The sequence below is a fragment of the Candoia aspera genome, chromosome 1 (assembly GCF_035149785.1).
Source record: "Candoia aspera isolate rCanAsp1 chromosome 1, rCanAsp1.hap2, whole genome shotgun sequence".
Taxonomy (NCBI): domain Eukaryota; kingdom Metazoa; phylum Chordata; class Lepidosauria; order Squamata; family Boidae; genus Candoia; species Candoia aspera.
The window spans coordinates 15,492,686-15,510,645 of record NC_086153.1 but is presented as its reverse complement, the minus strand read 5'-3'; the positions used below and the strand labels follow the sequence as shown (position 1 = coordinate 15,510,645).

The 17,960-nt window shown below is 43.0% G+C and overlaps 1 long non-coding RNA gene across 1 annotated transcript; it reads left to right on the top strand.

Moving 5' to 3' along the window:
- The first annotated feature begins 687 nt into the window (after positions 1–687).
- LOC134489678 (uncharacterized) lies at positions 688–16,817 on the top strand. Its single transcript, XR_010067166.1, has 3 exons — positions 688–751; positions 11,808–11,961; positions 16,727–16,817. It is a non-coding gene; the product is annotated as an uncharacterized LOC134489678 (long non-coding RNA).
- Positions 16,818–17,960: the final 1,143 nt, after the last annotated feature.

Sequence of the window (17,960 nt, the reverse complement as noted above, 5' to 3'; positions counted from 1 at the left end):
AGTGCTTTCTGCATGCTTTGTTACCTTGTTTACATCTCTCCTTGGAGCATCCAATGACCAGGTTCCAGGCGATGCTGTTTTTTCCTCTATTAATTCCATCCAACAGTCTTCACAGAGGAGATGGAAAATGTGTTCTGACTCCAGGCCCCCATGCAACTATATTGCAGATATGTAAGGAAATTTGCTTTTCCCCATCCCTTCCTTGAGCATAGTTAAGCAACCAAGGACTTCTGAACAGCAGTTGCCAGAATCCTCATTCATTGGCCATGTTGTTTGGTACTAATGGGAACTGTAGTCTGCCACCCCGTTGCCTAATCCCTGTTCTCCAGCAAGTGATCTTGATGAAAAAAAGAAATAATCTCCATTGTTTTATCATTTATTATTTCCAGGCCTGCTTGATTTATAGACTACTTCTTTAAATGCTAGAGTGATCGTCCATCTTCTTCTTTTATGAAACCAACCATCTACTTACTTGCATTCAACATAGGAATGTATATTGTTTTTGAACTGTTACTGTGTTAATAAATCATTACAATTCCCCCCCCCCCGGGGATTTCTTTTTATTGAAAAGCTAAGCACAAACAGTACATTGCAATAATTAAAATGAAATTAAAACATGATCAATATCAGTTGTTCATTTATTTTAACCATATGTTGTAACAAACCCAATGTTTTTTTTCTTCTTCTAGAATGTATGAATTGCACGAAGCTCACAGACATGACAGAAAGGCTGAATATCTTAGAAGCCAAAGTAAGTAAATTCTTCAGGAAAACATTTGGATAGTTAAGAATTCTCCCTGCCTTTGACCTTCATCTACCTTCGTTGCTCTCAGCCGTCCTAAAATATCCTGTCCCATATTTCTGGAGCATCTCCCAGAGCCACATTTAAAAGACTTCAACCATTCTCTAATGTATGACTAGAAGTATCTTTCAGAATGCTTAGAATCATAGAGCCAGACAAGGTCTCAGAAGGCACCTATTCATCCCCCTGCTCAATGCAGAATCTAAGAAAGCATTTTAAACAGATGGCTATCCAGCCTCTGTCTGAAGATGACCACTGAGAAGGAATATGCCACTTTATCATTGGAGGTGTGAATTGAACAGCATTGACTCTTCAGTGCCTCTTGACCTACTGACCACAAGAGGGCAGTAGGGTATAGATAGCATTAAGGACTGACTCTGTGTCCCCTTTTATCTATCAGGTTCCTTATCTGAGGTCACTTCCTTCTGCCTTTCTTCCAAAGTACACATCCGCAGAGCACATGCTCTTTGATTCTCCTTCTGGTAGTATATATCTAGCTAGGTGCTAACTTTATCTATTCCTATAACCCATTCCCTATAAATACATCTCTTCTGTTATAGTTATATCCTGCTTCACTAATAATTGCTCAGGTCAGATTTCTACTCTCAGGAATGTTCACACGCACACATAGAATGTTTTAATCTCCAACAGTCTTAAGACCAACCTCTTCTATTTGAAGCTCTTACCATCAGGAAATTCCTCCTAATATCTCATTTGAATCTACTTCCATGAAGTTTCAACCCATCGATTCTGGTCTTGTATGATGCCAGCTTTCTTTCTTTCGTCAAAATCATAACACTACATGTTATCAAAGTTACTGTGGGGTGGGCAGAAAGAAACCAGGATTTGTTTGTACAGCAAGCTAGGGGCCCTTTTCATAGAGGGAGAGATGAATGAATCTCAGCCCTAGATTTTAGTGGAGGTCGGAGGATAACATCTCTGCTGCTTCTACTTTAAGGAAACAAGGAGAATCTGAAAAGTCCAGAAGCGACAATTTTCTCCACATCTGCCACTAACTAAAATTAACCCAAGTCAAAGAAATGAGAAGCAGGCCTTATATTCAAGTTGACAAAGACTTCCATAAATCTCAATCCCAAGTCTGTTGGCATTTTGCTCAGGTATGCTGGGGAGGCATCTGGGTTTACAGTCCATTCCCATGAACTCAGCCTTGCTCTGAGAACTGAAGCTTCTTTCTTTGTTTCTCCTCCATATTATAGTGTCCAGATGCTGCTGAGTTGACTCTCCCCACCCAAACATGGAAGGTTTTATCTTACGTTGACTAATACAGTCCTCAAGCTATTCCCTTTCTCATGCACTCTCTTGTCCTCAGCTGCAGCTTTTTGCTGAGTTGGTCACCAGCCCTGCAGCTGTTTAGGGCCTCAAGATTTCCATGCCTAGTATGTTCCCTTTGTACAGTCTGTGGCACAGTAACTGGTGTTAAAGACTTAGCTTTCCCTGCTGCACTACATTTCCCATCAGACCTAGCTGCTAGAGCCAGTGACTAACTGGCTGAGGATGGGGATGATTGAGAATTTTCTTTTATGTGAGATTTCCTAGACCAATTGAGTTGAGCTGGTCCTGCCACATGACTTAGGGACCATCCCAAGTGAGAACTCACCAAAAGAGATAAAGTTGTTGGTGCTTTAGTCCAGGAGATTTGGTCTTTCAAAGTTCAACTTCAGGCAAATGTTGCTTAGGAAAGATACTATGTGCATAGACTTTTAAGATCTCCAACCCTGACTTATGTAATCTTGCTTTGATACCAGTACAAAAGGCCATAGGTTGTTGTTTATGAAGCTAAAGGTCAGGCATCAGATAGTCTATTGTACAAATTGGGGTGAATAGCAACAGATCAGCAGCTGGGAAGCTGCTCACAAGACAAGGCAAATCGGGGTTAATAGCAAAGGCACTAAAACCATTCTGTAAAGTTGAGGACTGGAAGCTTGAAGAGCAGGAACAGCTCTCAGAGAGGACATGACGGCAATGCTCCTTCAGAACTGGTCTTAAACAGAGCAGCTGGCAATGTCAGATATACCCAATTTAAAAGGATTTTTAAGATGTAGTCCTTTTCTTTGCCCTGTTTGTTAAATTGTTCATTTGTTTCTGACTGTCTATGACAGGATGACGTGACCCGTTGCTAAGACTATCAGTAACTGCTACCTTCAGTTATAAGCTTATGCTTGTGACATCAGTGATGGTGTTTTCTAGGGGCCTCTTCTTTTATTGCCTTTGATTTTTCCAATCATCAAGGCCTTCTGCAGTGACTCCTGCCTTTGCACTGTATGCTAAAAAAAAATTAAAGCTTTAGTTCCATTATTAGTGCTTCCAGGGAGCTATTTTTGCCCTGTATACGTCTTCCTTTTCCTCAGATCTACCTCTTTGTCCTTTCTTCTGTCTCTGTTGTTATTTGGTTATGTGGATCTTCCTTTCCAAGGCCACCAGCATCTGACCAACCATGAAGCCTTGCACGTACGTGGCTGCATATAGTACACGTATGCTATTTTAAACTATACTTAGATATTAGATTTCACAATGTACAATGCTTCCAGGACTCTATACATTTGCCAAATTCTCTGGAGCCCCTTTTTTATTGTCCTATCTGCCCATATCTTTTAGTAAAATCCATTGGTGGATTATGGATAGTCTGTTAGAAATCTAAGTTTTAGATCGATCCTTGAAAACTTGCAGTTATCTGATCTGAGCTGATATCACGCATCCCAGTGGAGGGCATAGACTGTGGTGTCCTGGATGTGAGGAAATAAGATTACACAAATGCTAGATATGATTGATTCCTTGTGTGATTGCTAAAGGACCACATAGTTTTTGCATGATCACTCTTTCTTGTAACATAATCCTCTCTCTCTGCCAGGCTCCAAATTATAACTTTTCCCCATATCATTAAAAGGCTTGTGCTTATTTATTTAAGACATAATAGAGTGTCTTGTTCCACCATTTAATTTAAACACATTTTTCTTAATAACTGTGCACAGCTAGATGAGATGAAATGCAGTCCTATCCACATCTACTCAGAAATAAATCCCAATGAATTAAATCATGCTTACTCATAGGTAAATGGGCCTACGATTGCAGACTTAAAGGTCAGAAACTACCAAACAAGGATGGTAAATTATGTACAGTATAAAACATTTGCAGCTGCCTTATGTCCTGTCAGAACCAAGCCTGCCTTGCCTGCCTCTGACTCGGAAAGTGAAACTCTTTCTGAGTCAGAGGGGGAATTGGAAACTTTCTGGGCTGAAATCGGGAAAACGAAACTCCAGGATGAGTCAGCAGCATGGGAGGAATCCATGGTGCTGATTGGGCAAGATTTGGGGGAGGATTTGAATCCTCCAATTAGTGCATGCCAATGATGGGCTGAAAAGTGTGCACAGGAGAAGGCAGCCCGATTGGCTACAGGAGACTCCAAGCGCTCCAAAGACAGGCATAAAAGGCAGCCGGGTGAAGGGCGGGCTGCTGGAGACAACCAATCCTCCAAGCCTGCAGCTTCGGAAGAAGAGTCCCTACCGATGTCGGAGACAGTGTCTGTTGCCGAAGAGGAACCAGCACCTTTGCTCCACTATGAGGAGGGATTGAATCCTGTGTCTGCTACAATCGAGGAATCAGCGTCAGCCACGCCCAGCAGCTTCCACCTTGCCTCCAGCCTTGAACCTCCGCAATCTTCCCAGCAGCGTAGCCACGCTCAGAAACTCGTGTTGCCGTTCGCCCTTGCCCTGGAGTAACGGGGCTTTGTCCACTCAGTCACGTTCAGGAATTTCACATCTATCTTGCTCAGGATCTGGTTGCCAGTCCAGTCCGAGGTCTCCAGCCGAGTCCAGTCCTGTTCCAAGCCTTCAGTTCAGAGAATCCAGCCTAGTCCAGGGCTTTCAGCCAAGTCCAGCCTTGTTCCAAGCTCCAAGCCTTGCACCAAGTTTCCAGTCCAGGGAATCCAGCCTAGTCTGGGGCTTCCAGCTGAGTCCAGCCTTGCTTCCAGTTTCCAGCCTTATTCCAAGTTCCCAGTCCCAAAAATTCCACCTAGTCCAGGGTTTCCAGTTGAGTCCAGTTTTGCTCCAAGCTTTGCTCCAAGTTTGCAGTCCTGAGAATCCCGCCTAGTCCAGATCTTCCAGCTGAGTCTAGCCTTGTCTTGAGTTTGAGTCCTGCTTCCAAGCTCCAGTTGCCGCATTCAGACATGATTCAGTTCCAGGTTGCCAGCGATCCAGCGTCAGAACAGCTCCAGCACACTGTTCCATTTCGAGATCTGTTGCCTTCAGCACACTGTGTTCCAGCTGCACCCAGTCTATCTGTCCAGTGAGAGTCCTGTTTCACTGTCTGTTGTGCCCAGTTGGGTTTCTTGATTGAGTCTTCGTATTCAAGGACTTAATTATTGTGAATAGTTATTTAATAAAGAGTGTTTTATAAAACCTTGCCTGGCTGCATAGTCTGAACAGGACATGTCCATTGGTTCATCTAACTCAGGATTGTCTTCTCTGCTTGTAAAGGTGGTTCCTGTTAGAGCTGCTTGAGGTTATAGAATCAAATTCAAAATTCAAGAAAAAGGCATAGCAAAGGCAATCAGAGGTTATTAGCTAAGATATTGTTTCCGGGAATTAGAACAGAAAACTTGTATAGGATCTATACTGATGGCAAGTCCCACCCACAATTCCAAGACAGAAGCTCAGAAGAGAATAATTAATAGAATCCTAGGGTTCGAAGGGACCTTGGAGATCTTCTAGTCCAACCCCCTGCCCAATGCAGGAATCCTCATACCATCCAGGACAAATGGCTGTCCAATCTTTTCTTGAAAACCTCCAGGAATCGAGCACCCATGACTTTAGGAGGCAGGCTGTTCCACTGCTTAATAGCTCTCACATTCAGGAAACTCCTCTTACTTCAAGTTTGCATCTCTCTCTGTAGCACTTCACCCATTGGTTCTTGTCTTACCCTCGGCTACTATGGAAAATAAATCCACACTATTTGCCCTGTATGAAATTGGAAGGCTCATGTATTAGAAGACTGCCATCATGCTTTCCCTTAGCCTTCTCTTCTATAGGCTAAATGTTTTGTTGTTTATTCGTTTAGTCGCTTCCGACTCTTCGTGACTTCATGGACCAGCCCACGCCAGAGCTTCCTGTCGGTCGTCAACACCCCCAGCTCCCCCAGGGACGAGTCCGTCACCTCTAGAATATCATCCATCCACCTTGCCCTTGGTCGGCCCCTCTTCCTTTTGCCTTCCACTCTCCCTAGCATCAGCATCTTCTCCAGGGTGTCCTGTCTTCTCATTATGTGGCCAAAGTATTTCAGTTTTGCCTTTAATATCATTCCCTCAAGTGAGCAGTCTGGCTTGATTTCCTGGAGGATGGACTGGTTGGATCTTCTTGCAGTCCAAGGCACTCTCAGAATTTTCCTCCAACACCACAGTTCAAAAGCATCGATCTTCCTTCGCTCAGCCTTCCTTATGGTCCAGCTCTCGCAGCCATATAGGCTAAATGTACCAAGTTCCTTTAACTGCAATTTATAGGATTTAGCCTCCAAGCCTCTTAACATCTTTGAAGTTATTCTCTGTATTCCCTTGCTCTTCAGATGGCTTTAAGAAGATGTTTTCCGAAGACATACTTCTCAGTTTTTGTGAGGTGCAGCCCATCTGTCCCCAGAAGCCCTTCCAGTGGGTACTAAAGACTGTGATCCAAAGAATCCGAAGTTTTCTTGAGGTCACCATCCCTTGAGCCAATGGTTCAGAATCCTCCATTCCTTCCTTGGGCCGTGACCATCAGTTGGAAGTATGGATGCCATCCTGTTCCTCATAGTCTCTCGCATTTCTTCCAGGCAATTTCTCACAGGGTCTTTTGTTCTAACATGAAACAGCAGAAAGGGATAATAGTCCGTAAGTCAGTCTCTCTGACACATCTTGGAACTTTGCATGTAGGAGACAACACACTTCTCTTGATATCATGTCTGATCTGCAGATTGTCAACTCTGTTCCTCTGAGCAGTGAGTCACCCATCACTACCACATGTTTTTTTCTCTCTGAGGAAGTCATTGGATTCTTTGTCTCCATGGCAATCTGACTTTTCTCCTTCCTGTTCCTGGAACGCTGGGTGAAAACCTTCTCTAGAAGTGTGTAAGTCTTCCTCCAAGTGGAATGCCTGAAACTGAGTGTGCAGCTCCACTGACAGGGACTGTCTCCTGGTTTTCTTGGACTTTCCAATTACATGCTGCAAGCCTTCTTCCTCTGAGGCTCCTATTTTCTTTGTAATAATCTCCTCCTTCCTGGGTTATTTTTGAGACATCCTTCTGCCCTGTCCAGAAACTCCCCATCTTGCCTGTTAAGCTTCTGCCCCTCTACTTTCTTCTCCAACAATGCAATGAATGTAGTTGGAGTCCTCCTCAGGCAGGTACACAAACATGGTGCATACCTTGCAGGTCACCACAGTACTTACCTCCTTGTCCATGTCTATGTGTCTCTCGAAGATTGTGCAAATCCACAGAGGTCCTTCCTTTGTACCCTACTTTGTCTAGATTCTCCTGGAAAGACAAAAATAAAACAAGTGACCTATATGCTAAAGAAGGGGAAAAGGAGAAAAGAAACAGAAAAAGGAGGGAGGGAAGATAATAGATTTAAGTTTTTGCACACTATTAGGCACACAGGCTGCTATCGAGCTGATGAGACAAAGTCCCATTTCTCTGATGCTTGTGGTGACCTTCTGCTTATTCCCCAGAATGTACCAGGCCTATGCAAATTCTCTGAATAAGCCTCAATGAATTAGGCTCAATTCTCTGAATAAACCTCAATGAATTAGTGGAGAACCTTGGATATCTTGTGAGAAGACAAGGCCCTATCCTCATCCTTGAACTTACTTTCATCAGTATCTCCACCTCCCCAACTTCACAAAACTGATTATAACTGAGATCCCCAGTTCAGAGTATGTCCATGGATATCTCCTGTGGTGCTTGACAGGCTCCACAATCTTCCTAACTTTTTACATTAAAAAAAACCTTTTTAATTATAAGAAAGTAGCTGGGAAAGGCCAGCCTCTAGCATCATCATTATCTCCGAGAATGCTGGAAGTCCCATAAACAAGCTTTCTTAGAACAAAAAATCGGGGGGAACTACAGATTATTACTTCATTTGGACTGTGTAGAAAATGGAGAAAAATAAAGCACAGGTAGTGAAGAGTGTCCTGCAGGACAGAGTTGTAGAAGGGGTAACAGGTTTGTTGTTGTTTATTCGTTTAGTCGCTTCCGACTCTTCGTGACTTCATGGACCAGCCCACGCCAGAGCTTCCTGTCGGTCGTCAACACCCCCAGCTCCCCCAGGGACGAGTCCGTCACCTCTAGAATATCATCCATCCACCTTGCCCTTGGTCGGCCCCTCTTCCTTTTGCCTTCCACTCTCCCTAGCATCAGCATCTTCTCCAGGGTGTCCTGTCTTCTCATTATGTGGCCAAAGTATTTCAGTTTGGCCTTTAATATCATTCCCTCAAGTGAGCAGTCTGGCTTTATTTCCTGGAGGATAGACTGGTTTGATCTTCTGGCAGTCCAAGGCACTCTCAGAATTTTCCTCCAACACCACAGTTCAAAAGCATCGATCTTCCTTCGCTCAGCCTTCCTTATGGTCCAGCTCTCGCAACCATATGTTACTACGGGGAACACCATTGCTTTAACTATGCGGACCTTTGTTGTCAGTGTGATGTCTCTGCTCTTAACTATTTTATCGAGATTTGTCATTGCTCTTCTTCCAAGGATTAAGCGTCTTCTGATTTCCTGACTGCAGTCAGCATCTGCAGTAATCTTCGCACCTAGAAATACAAAGTCTTTCACTGCTTCTACATTTTCTCCTCTATTTGCCAGTTATCAATCAAGCTGGTTGCCATAATCTTGGTTTTTTTGAGGTTTAGCTGCAAACCAGCTTTTGCACTTTCTTCTTTCACCTTCATCATAAGGCTCCTCAGTTCCTCTTCGCTTTCAGCCATCAAAGTGGTATCATCTGCATATCTGAGATTGTTAATGTTTCTTCCAGAGATTTTAACTCCAGCCTTGGATTCCTCAAGCCCAGCTTGTCGCATGATGTGTTCTGCGTACAAGTTGAATAGGTAGGGTGAGAGGATACAGCCCTGCCGTACTCCTTTCCCAATCTTAAACCAGTCTGTTGTTCCGTGGTCTGTTCTTACTGTTGCTACTTGGTCGTTATACAGATTCTTCAGGAGGCATACAAGATGACTTGGTATCCCCATACCACTAAGAACTTGCCACAATTTGTTATGGTCCACACAGTCAAAGGCTTTAGAATAGTCAATAAAACAGAAAGAGATGTTTTTCTGAAACTCCCTGGCTTTTTCCATTATCCAGCGGATATTGGCAATTTGGTCTCTAGTTCCTCTGCCTTTTCTAAACCCAGCTTGTACATCTGGCAATTCTCGCTCCATGAACTGCTGAAGTCTACCTTGCAGGAACTTGAGCATTACCTTACTGGCATGTGAAATGAGTGCCACTGTTCGATAGTTTGAACATTCTTTAGTGTTTCCCTTTTTTGGTATGGGGATATAAGTTGATTTTTTCCAGTCTGATGGCCATTCTTGTGTTTTCCACATTTGCTGGCATATAGCATGCATTACCTTGACAGCATCATCTTGCAAGATTTTGAATAGTTCAGCTGGGATGCCGTCGTCTCCTGTTGCCTTGTTATTAGCAATGCTTCTTAAGGCCCACTCAACCTCACTTTTCAGGATGTCTGGCTCTAGCTCACTGACCACCCCGTCAAAGCTATCCCCGATATTGTTATCCTTCCTATACAGGTCTTCTGTATATTCTTGCCACCTTTTCTTGATCTCTTCTTCTTCTGTTAGGTCCTTGCCATCTTTGTTTTTGATCATACCCATTTTTGCCTGGAATTTACCTCCAATGTTTCTAATTTTCTGGAAGAGGTCTCTTGTCCTTCCTATTCTATTGTCTTCTTCCACTTCCGCGCATTGCTTGTTTAAAAATAATTCCTTATCTCTTCTGGCTAACCTCTGGAATTTTGCATTTAATTGGGTATATCTCCCCCTATCACTGTTGCCTTTTGCTTTCCTTCTTTCTTGGGCTACTTCTAGTGTCTCAGCAGACAGCCATTTTGCCTTCTTGGTTTTCTCTTTCTTTGGGATGTATTTTGTTGCCGCCTCCTGAACAATGCTGCCAACTTCTGTCCAGAGTTCTTCCGGGACCCTATCTACTAAGTCCAGTCCCTTAAATCTATTCTTCACCTCCACTGCATATTCCTTAGGAATATTAGTGAGCTCATATCTAGCTGATCTGTGGGTCTTCCCTAATCTCTTTAGTCTGATCCTAAATTGTGCAAGAAGAAGTTCGTGATCTGAACTACAGTCAGCTCCAGGCCTTGTTTTTACCGACTGTACAGATGTCCGCCACCTTTGGCTGCAAAGGATGTAATCAATCTGATTTCGGTGTTGTCCATCTGGTGAAGTCCATGTATAAAGCCGTCTCTTAGGTTGTTGGAAGAGAGTGTTTGTTATGCAGAGTGAATTGTCTTGGCAAAATTCTATCAGCCTATGTCCTGCTTCATTTTGTTCTCCCAGGCCATGCTTACCTGTAATTCCAGGTGTCATTTGACTGCCCACCTTAGCATTCCAGTCTCCTGTGATGAAAATAACATCTCTTTTAGGCGTGTTGTCCAGTAGGTGCTGCAGATCCTCATAGAACTGCTCTACTTCAGCTTCTTCAGCATTTGTGGTTGGGGCGTATATTTGGATCACTGTGATGTTAGATGGCTTGCCCTGAATTCGAATTGAGATCATTCTGTCATTTTTTGGGTTGTATCCAAGCACTGCTTTAGCCACTTTACTATTAATTATGAAGGCTACTCCATTTCTTCTGTGGTCCTCTTGTCCACAGTAGTAGATCTGGTGGTCATTTGATGTGAAGTGGCCCATTCCAGTCCATTTCAGTTCACTGACGCCCAGAATGTCTATCTTTAATCTTGACATCTCACCAATAACCACATCCAATTTGCCCTGGCTCATAGATCTTACATTCCAGGTTCCAATGGTGTGTTGATCCTTAGAACATCGGATTCGCCGTTCACCACCAGCACCGTCGGCCGCTAGCCGTCCTTTCGGCTTTGAGCTAGCTGCGTCATCACGTCTGGGGCTAGTTGAGCTCATCCTCTATTCCTCCCCAGTAGCATTTTGACCATCTTCCGACCTGGGGGTCTCACCTTCCGATGGTATACCGACATATCTCTGGTTGTACTGATCCATTTAGTTTTCACGGCAAGAATACTGGGGTGGGTTGCCATTACCTTCCCCAGGGATCGCATTTAGTCTGACCTCTCTGTCATGACCTTCCCGTCTTGGGTGGCCCTTCACGGTTTAGCTCATGGCATCATTGAGCTGCTCAAGCTCCAGCACCACGACAAGGTAACAATCCTTTGCTGAAGGGGTAACAGGTAGCATCTGGTAAATCTGTACTATCTAGTAAACTATGCCCCACTATTCCAACCATTTTGTACACCACCCACAATTTGTCTCAAAATGCACATGTCCTCAAAGGTCTAAATGTGCCCAGCAATCCAAAAGAGTTGGATTATAAAATTAAGTAAGAATTCTTTAAAGGCAATTATTGGCTGTTTCAGGGAGAGATCTGCATAGGTGTCTGGTAGATGTAACATGCATCATGATATCATCACACAAATAACGTGAGCTATATAATGTGCATCAGTCATGACACAGTACATAATCAGTACATTTGCATGGTGAAGTCAAGGTATGTGTGACATCACTTTCCCCCTTGTAAGACCCCTGTGCTTATCAGCTTATAGAGATTATTCCCTTGATTCCTGTTCTCTGCTGAGACAACATCAATCAGGCCAGGTCCAGTCCTCAAGGGCTGATTAGGAGCTGTTCATGGTCCTGATTTCCATGTAAACACCATGTCCTGCTCAAAAGAACTTGGTATGATTATCTCCATGTCACTTTCATGTATATCATTTGTTTTGACCATTATGCTTTCCGTCCAGATCCTTTTACTTGAGGCTGCAGAACGAGTTTCACCTTCAGACAATGATCTTCCGATGACGAGAACTACAGCCACTTGGTATGATGATTTGGTGCCTGATGCTATTCCACTAGCTAATCCAGGAACAGCCCTGAGGAAACCAGCGGGACCTGTTGGTGAGCAGATTGCCTCATGTTCTCTTCCTGGGCATCTGATTTTAATAAAAATGGGAAACACCATGTATTACTTCATAAGCCAGTTCTGTCCTTTTTTCTGCATTAGACTTAAAGGTCCACTGTTTCAATCAAATAACACTAAGTCTGGGTTCAGGCCAAAAAATTTAGTCATTAGTTATAACATTATCATTTGCCACACAAGTCTCTTTCTTATTTATTTATTTATGTATGTATGTATGTATGTATGTATGTAAGTAAGTAAGTAAGTAAGTAAGTAACCAACCAACCAACCAACCAACCAACCAACCAACCAACCTACCAACCAACCATTTGGGAAAAAGCAGTCTCTAGACCTTTTCCAAGAAAAATAGAAAGCCTGTTGGACATCCATAGAGAGAGAAGTCTTCACCTATGCAGTCAGCTCTGAGAATAAGCTGTTCCCAATATTCACTAATCTAAAATGGTTAGACACATGGGTTTTCACAACTCCAGCCACTTTTGTCAAAATGATGAAAGCAGCATCACGCTGCTCCTTTTGGACTTGTATGTGACATCATGAGCATGTATAAAAGAGGTGAGGCTTGTGTCATGACAGTGTGATGCTGCTTTCATCCAACTGACTATTTTAGCTCCTCTGTGGATGCTACTGGACCTCTTTTGCCAGCTTCCCTTGGTTGAGATAGTAATGGATAGGTTGCAAGGATATGACTTCATCATTTCCCTGCCCTTGCCTCTCTCTCTCTCTCTCTCTCTCTCTCTCTCTCTCTCTCTCTCTCACACACACACACACACACACACTGAAGGATAAGCCTAGGAAAAGAGTAAGCAAAGGCTGAGGCAGTCTTTCTTTTAAGCCTTCTTTCTGCCAGTAGTAATGATGTTAGCACGTCAGTGGTACTTTCTCATGATATATGTAACAGCACTTGCTCTCTCTTCCAACCCTCTGGCAGATGCCAATGGTGAGGTGATCTAGGAAGAAGATTGCTGGGTGACATGGAAGGGGTGGCAAAAGGGAAGTTGTTGTTGTTTATTCGTTTAGTCGCTTCCGACTCTTCGTGACTTCATGGACCAGCCCACGCCAGAGCTTCCTGTCAGTCGTCAACACCCCCAGCTCCCCCAGGGATGAGTCCATCACCTCTAGAATATCATCCATCCACCTTACCCTTGGTCGGCCCCTCTTCCTTTTGCCCTCCACTCTCCCTAGCATCAGCATCTTCTCCAGGGTGTCCTGTCTTCTCATTATGTGGCCAAAGTATTTCAGTTTTGCCTTGAATATCATTCCCTCAAGTGAGCAGTCTGGCTTGATTTCCTGGAGGATGGACTGGTTTGATCTTCTGGCAGTCCAAGGCACTCTCAGAATTTTCCTCCAACACCACAGTTCAAAAGCATCGATCTTCCTTCTCTCAGCCTTCCTTATGGTCCAGCTCTCACAGCCATATGTTACTACAGGGAACACCATTGCTTTAACTATGTGGACCTTTGTTGTCAGCGTGATGTCTCTGCTCTTAACTATTTTATCAAGATTGGTCATTGCTCTTCTCCCAAGGATTAAGCGTCTTCTGATTTCCTGACTGCAGTCAGCATCTGCAGTAATCTTCGCACCCAGAAATACAAAGTCTTTCACTGCTTCTACATTTTCTCCCTCTATTTGCCAGTTATCAATCAAGCTGCTTGCCATCATCTTGGTTTTTTTGAGGTTTAGCTGCAAGTCAGCTTTTGCACTTCCTTCTTTCACCTTCATCATAAGGCTCCTCAGTTCCTCTTTGCTTTCAGCCATCAAAGTGGTATCATCTGCATATCTGAGATTGTTAATGTTTCTTCCAGAGATTTTAACTCCAGCCTTGGATTCCTCAAGCCCAGCTTGTCGCATGATGTGTTCTGCATACAAGTTGAATAGGTAGGGTGAGAGTATACAGCCCTGCCGTACTCCTTTCCCAATCTTAAACCAGTCCGTTGTTCCGTGGTCTGTTCTTACTGTTGCTACTTGGTCGTTATACAGATTCTTCAGGAGGCAGACAAGATGACTTGGTATCCCCATACCACTAAGAACTTGCCACAATTTGTTATGGTCCACACAGTCAAAGGCTTTAGAATAGTCAATAAAACAGAAATAGATGTTTTTCTGAAACTCCCTGGCTTTTTCCATTATCCAGTGGATATTGGCAATTTGGTCCCTAGTTCCTCTGCCTTTTCTAAACCCAGCTTGTACATCTGGCAATTCTCGCTCCATGAACTGCTGAAGTCTACCTTGCAGGATCTTGAGCATTACCTTATTGGCATGTGAAATGAGTGCCACTGTTCGATAGTTTGAACATTCTTTAGTGTTTCCCTTTTTTGGTATGGGGATATAAGTTGATTTTTTCCAATCTGATGGCCATTCTTGTGTTTTCCAAATTTGCTGGCATATAGCATGCATTACCTTGACAGCATCATCTTGCAAGATTTTGAACAGTTCAGTTGGGATGCCGTCGTCTCCTGCTGCCTTGTTATTAGCAATGCTTCTTAAGGCCCATTCAACCTCACTCTTCAGGATGTCTGGCTCTAGCTCACTGACCATACCGTCAAAGCTATCCCCGATATTGTTATCCTTCCTATACAGGTGTTCCGTATATTCTTGCCACCTTTTCTTGATCTCTTCTTCTTCTGTTAGGTCCTTGCCATCTTTGTTTTTGATCATACCCATTTTGGCCTGGAATTTACCTCCAATGTTTCTAATTTTCTGGAAGAGGTCTCTTGTCCTTCCTATTCTATTGTCTTCTTCCACTTCCGCACATTGCTTGTTTAAAAATAATTCCTTATCTCTTCTGGCTAACCTCTGGAATTTTGCATTTAATTGGGCATATCTCCCCCTATCACTGTTGCCTTTTGCTTTCCTTCTTTCTTGGGCTACTTCTAGTGTCTTAGCAGACAGCCATTTTGCCTTCTTGGTTTTCTCTTTCTTTGGGATGTATTTTGTTGCCGCCTCCTGAACAATGCTGCCAACTTCTGTCCAGAGTTCTTCCGGGACCCTATCTACTAAGTCTGGTCCCTTAATTCCAGAAGAGAAGGGGTAAAATTGATTGGGTGAAAGATGGCTCTTGGGGAGAAATGTTCCTGGGGATGGCAGTGCAGAAAGAAAGGAGTAGTAGAAAAGGAGTTCTCTGGAAAGAGGATTCAAGGATGGTTAAGGTGGCTACATGGGGAAAGGGGGTAGGAGAAGTGGGATTACAGGAGGAAGGGAATTGAGAGCAGGTACTACAGTTGAAAAGTGAATGAGAAGGTGTAAAGCTTAATTTCCTCACTGCAAATTATATTACTTGTTCAAAGTGTTATAACTGTTTAGCCTGCAAATCTCATTTTAAATGCACCCTTATTTTTAATATAGCAAAGCATTAGTTAATGGCACACAGGCATTCCTTTAGTTTTGTTGTATATAACAAATATTCATTATGTCAGTGGAGAAACAGACTGTGTGGGACTTAATGGCCTCGCTGGTTCATCACTGAATGAATGTAGTTCAGAACAGGCATCAATTAATTCACCTCATACCCTAACTTCCTAACAATAATCAGATCAGCTATGCTTTTCCCAATGCATTTGAAGGGCATTGGGCTGAGAAATAGTTATGTACATTTGCCCAATGTATTTAACCTAGTTACTGAATTAACCCATTTTATGGGTTCTCACTACACATTGAACCTTAAGTGGGTGAACACAACATGCTAAACTCCCCCCCACAAACACACACACTAAACCAAACCCTTAAACAAAAATCATACCAGTCAGACTTACTTGCTATGCAAATGGAGCCACTAGAGTTTTGATTAACTTGGTTAAGCATGTTTTATACACTCAACCACTGGCAAGGTCTGATTTACTTTTTGCTCTGAGAATCATAGAATGTAAGAGCTGGAAGGGGTTTGGGGGATCATCTAGTCCAACCCCGTCCATGCAGGAATCCACTACTATAGTACCTGTGGCAGATAGCCACCCAGGTTCAGTTTAAGCACCTCCAGCGAAGGAAGAGAAACTACCATCTCCTGATGGTTGTTCCGTTGTTGAACAGCCCTTACCTTTAGGAATTTTTTCCCAGTGTCCAACCAAAATGTACTTCTTTGTAATTTAAATCCATTATTTCCTGACTTCTGGAAGAACTCTGGAAAAGTGTCTCCTACATGTCAGCCCTTCAGGTCCTTGGAGACAGTCATAATCTCTTCCTGCAGTCTTTTCTTCTCCATGCCAAACATACCTCATGCCACCATTCCTCCAAGGTTTTCCTTTCGTTCTCATATTATCTCTCAGTCTCAGATATGTGCTGGGCCCACTGAGATTACTTGACAGTGGTGAGAGAAAGAGGTTTGTCTTGGACTTGATCTGGGTCATATTAGACATAGTCCCAGACAGATCTCATCCTGAATATGTAAAATGTTTGTTTTGTAATAGAAATTTCAAGGAGACCCCTGCTGCAGCCCAATTTTTGGCAGTGCTTATTAATTAAGAACACAACTTGTGAATTAATTAGGGAGGTGTGAATTATTATTCTTGATATGTTATGAGCAGTTTTCTATTGATGAATATTTTATAGTTAGATTGCTTAATTAGGCAAGTCATATTTACATTTTGCTGTGCTTCTCATTCAGGTTTTTTGACTGTAATAAAGATACATATACACACATAACTAGAATGTTTGTAAACATGAAAAATATACTTTACAGACCCCTTTTGTTTGTCCTTGGCACAGTTGCTCACTCTTTGAGCCAAAATGTTTATGCTTATGTATTTTTAGGACTCCCGGGACCAGCTGGGAAACCAGGACTGCAAGGGCCGAAAGGGGAAAAGGGAGAGGTTGGTGAAAGAGGACCGGCTGGACCACCAGGTGAGTGGAGTGGGGAGAGAAGCAGCTACACTTGTGGGGGACCATATGGAACCCAGTTGGCAGATTCCATGAAGATACTTGGAATTGGGTGACATGTTGCATGGCAATCCGCAGCTTCCAGATGAACCATACTTCCATAGTCCCCACCAGCACAGTGATTTAGCTTACAGATAGGGGATGATGGATGCTGGAGCCCAGCACGCACGTGCGCGCACACACACACACACACACACTCTCTCTCTCTCTCTCAAAAGTCTTGATGGCTGAGTTGAGATTTCTTCTTGGATATCCCCTTCCTAATCCAATATACTTAACTGTTATTAAAGCATGTTGTTCCCAAAATTTAAAAATAGATCTGTGTAGTTTATGCCATTTAAGAACTGTTGTATGATTTGTCATAGGCCCTCATTTTATTAATAAACATAGCATGTGTCATCAAAGGAAACAATTTCTCATCAATAGTATCATGCTTTAGTTTTTAGGACAGTTTTGCACTTAAAATCTGCATAGCCCTCAATAAATTTGACAGAAATGGAATTAAAAAAAAGATGTTAGCTATCAATCATTTCCAGCATTACTTTGAAACATATCTCTAACCTATTGGAATATAAGACTAATTCTAGTACATATGAAAATTTCCCTTGGTTTTTGGACTATGATGACTGGCTGGGGATGGTGGGAGTTGTATCTGGAGAACACTAGGTTGTAGAAAAATGGTCCCACATAGATAAGCATTCTAACTCATCAACAGACTTGTTCCCAGATATGTGACAGCATAAACTTGTCTGGAAACTGGACAGAAAACATTTCCCCAAATCTGAGAGGTGTTTTATGGCAATGTTCTCCTTACTTGGTGTACTACAGTTGTTTAGACTTCACAGTTCTGTGCCAGACTGCCAGGCTGGGAGAAATTCATGAGTAAACCTTTTGTATAATTTTTGCAATTCCAGTGACCAGGGCTTCTAGGACCTAGCTGATCCAGAGATATTATCTGAACAGTTCAGTTATAAGAACCAGCTGTTACATTTTTTTTCTAGGATGGAGAGCCACTGGTGGCCTTTGGTGGCACATGGTAGGCAAGCCACTTAGAAGGATGAAGGGGCCGTGGGACAGTCTCACCAAAGGCTTTTGACCACATTTGCTC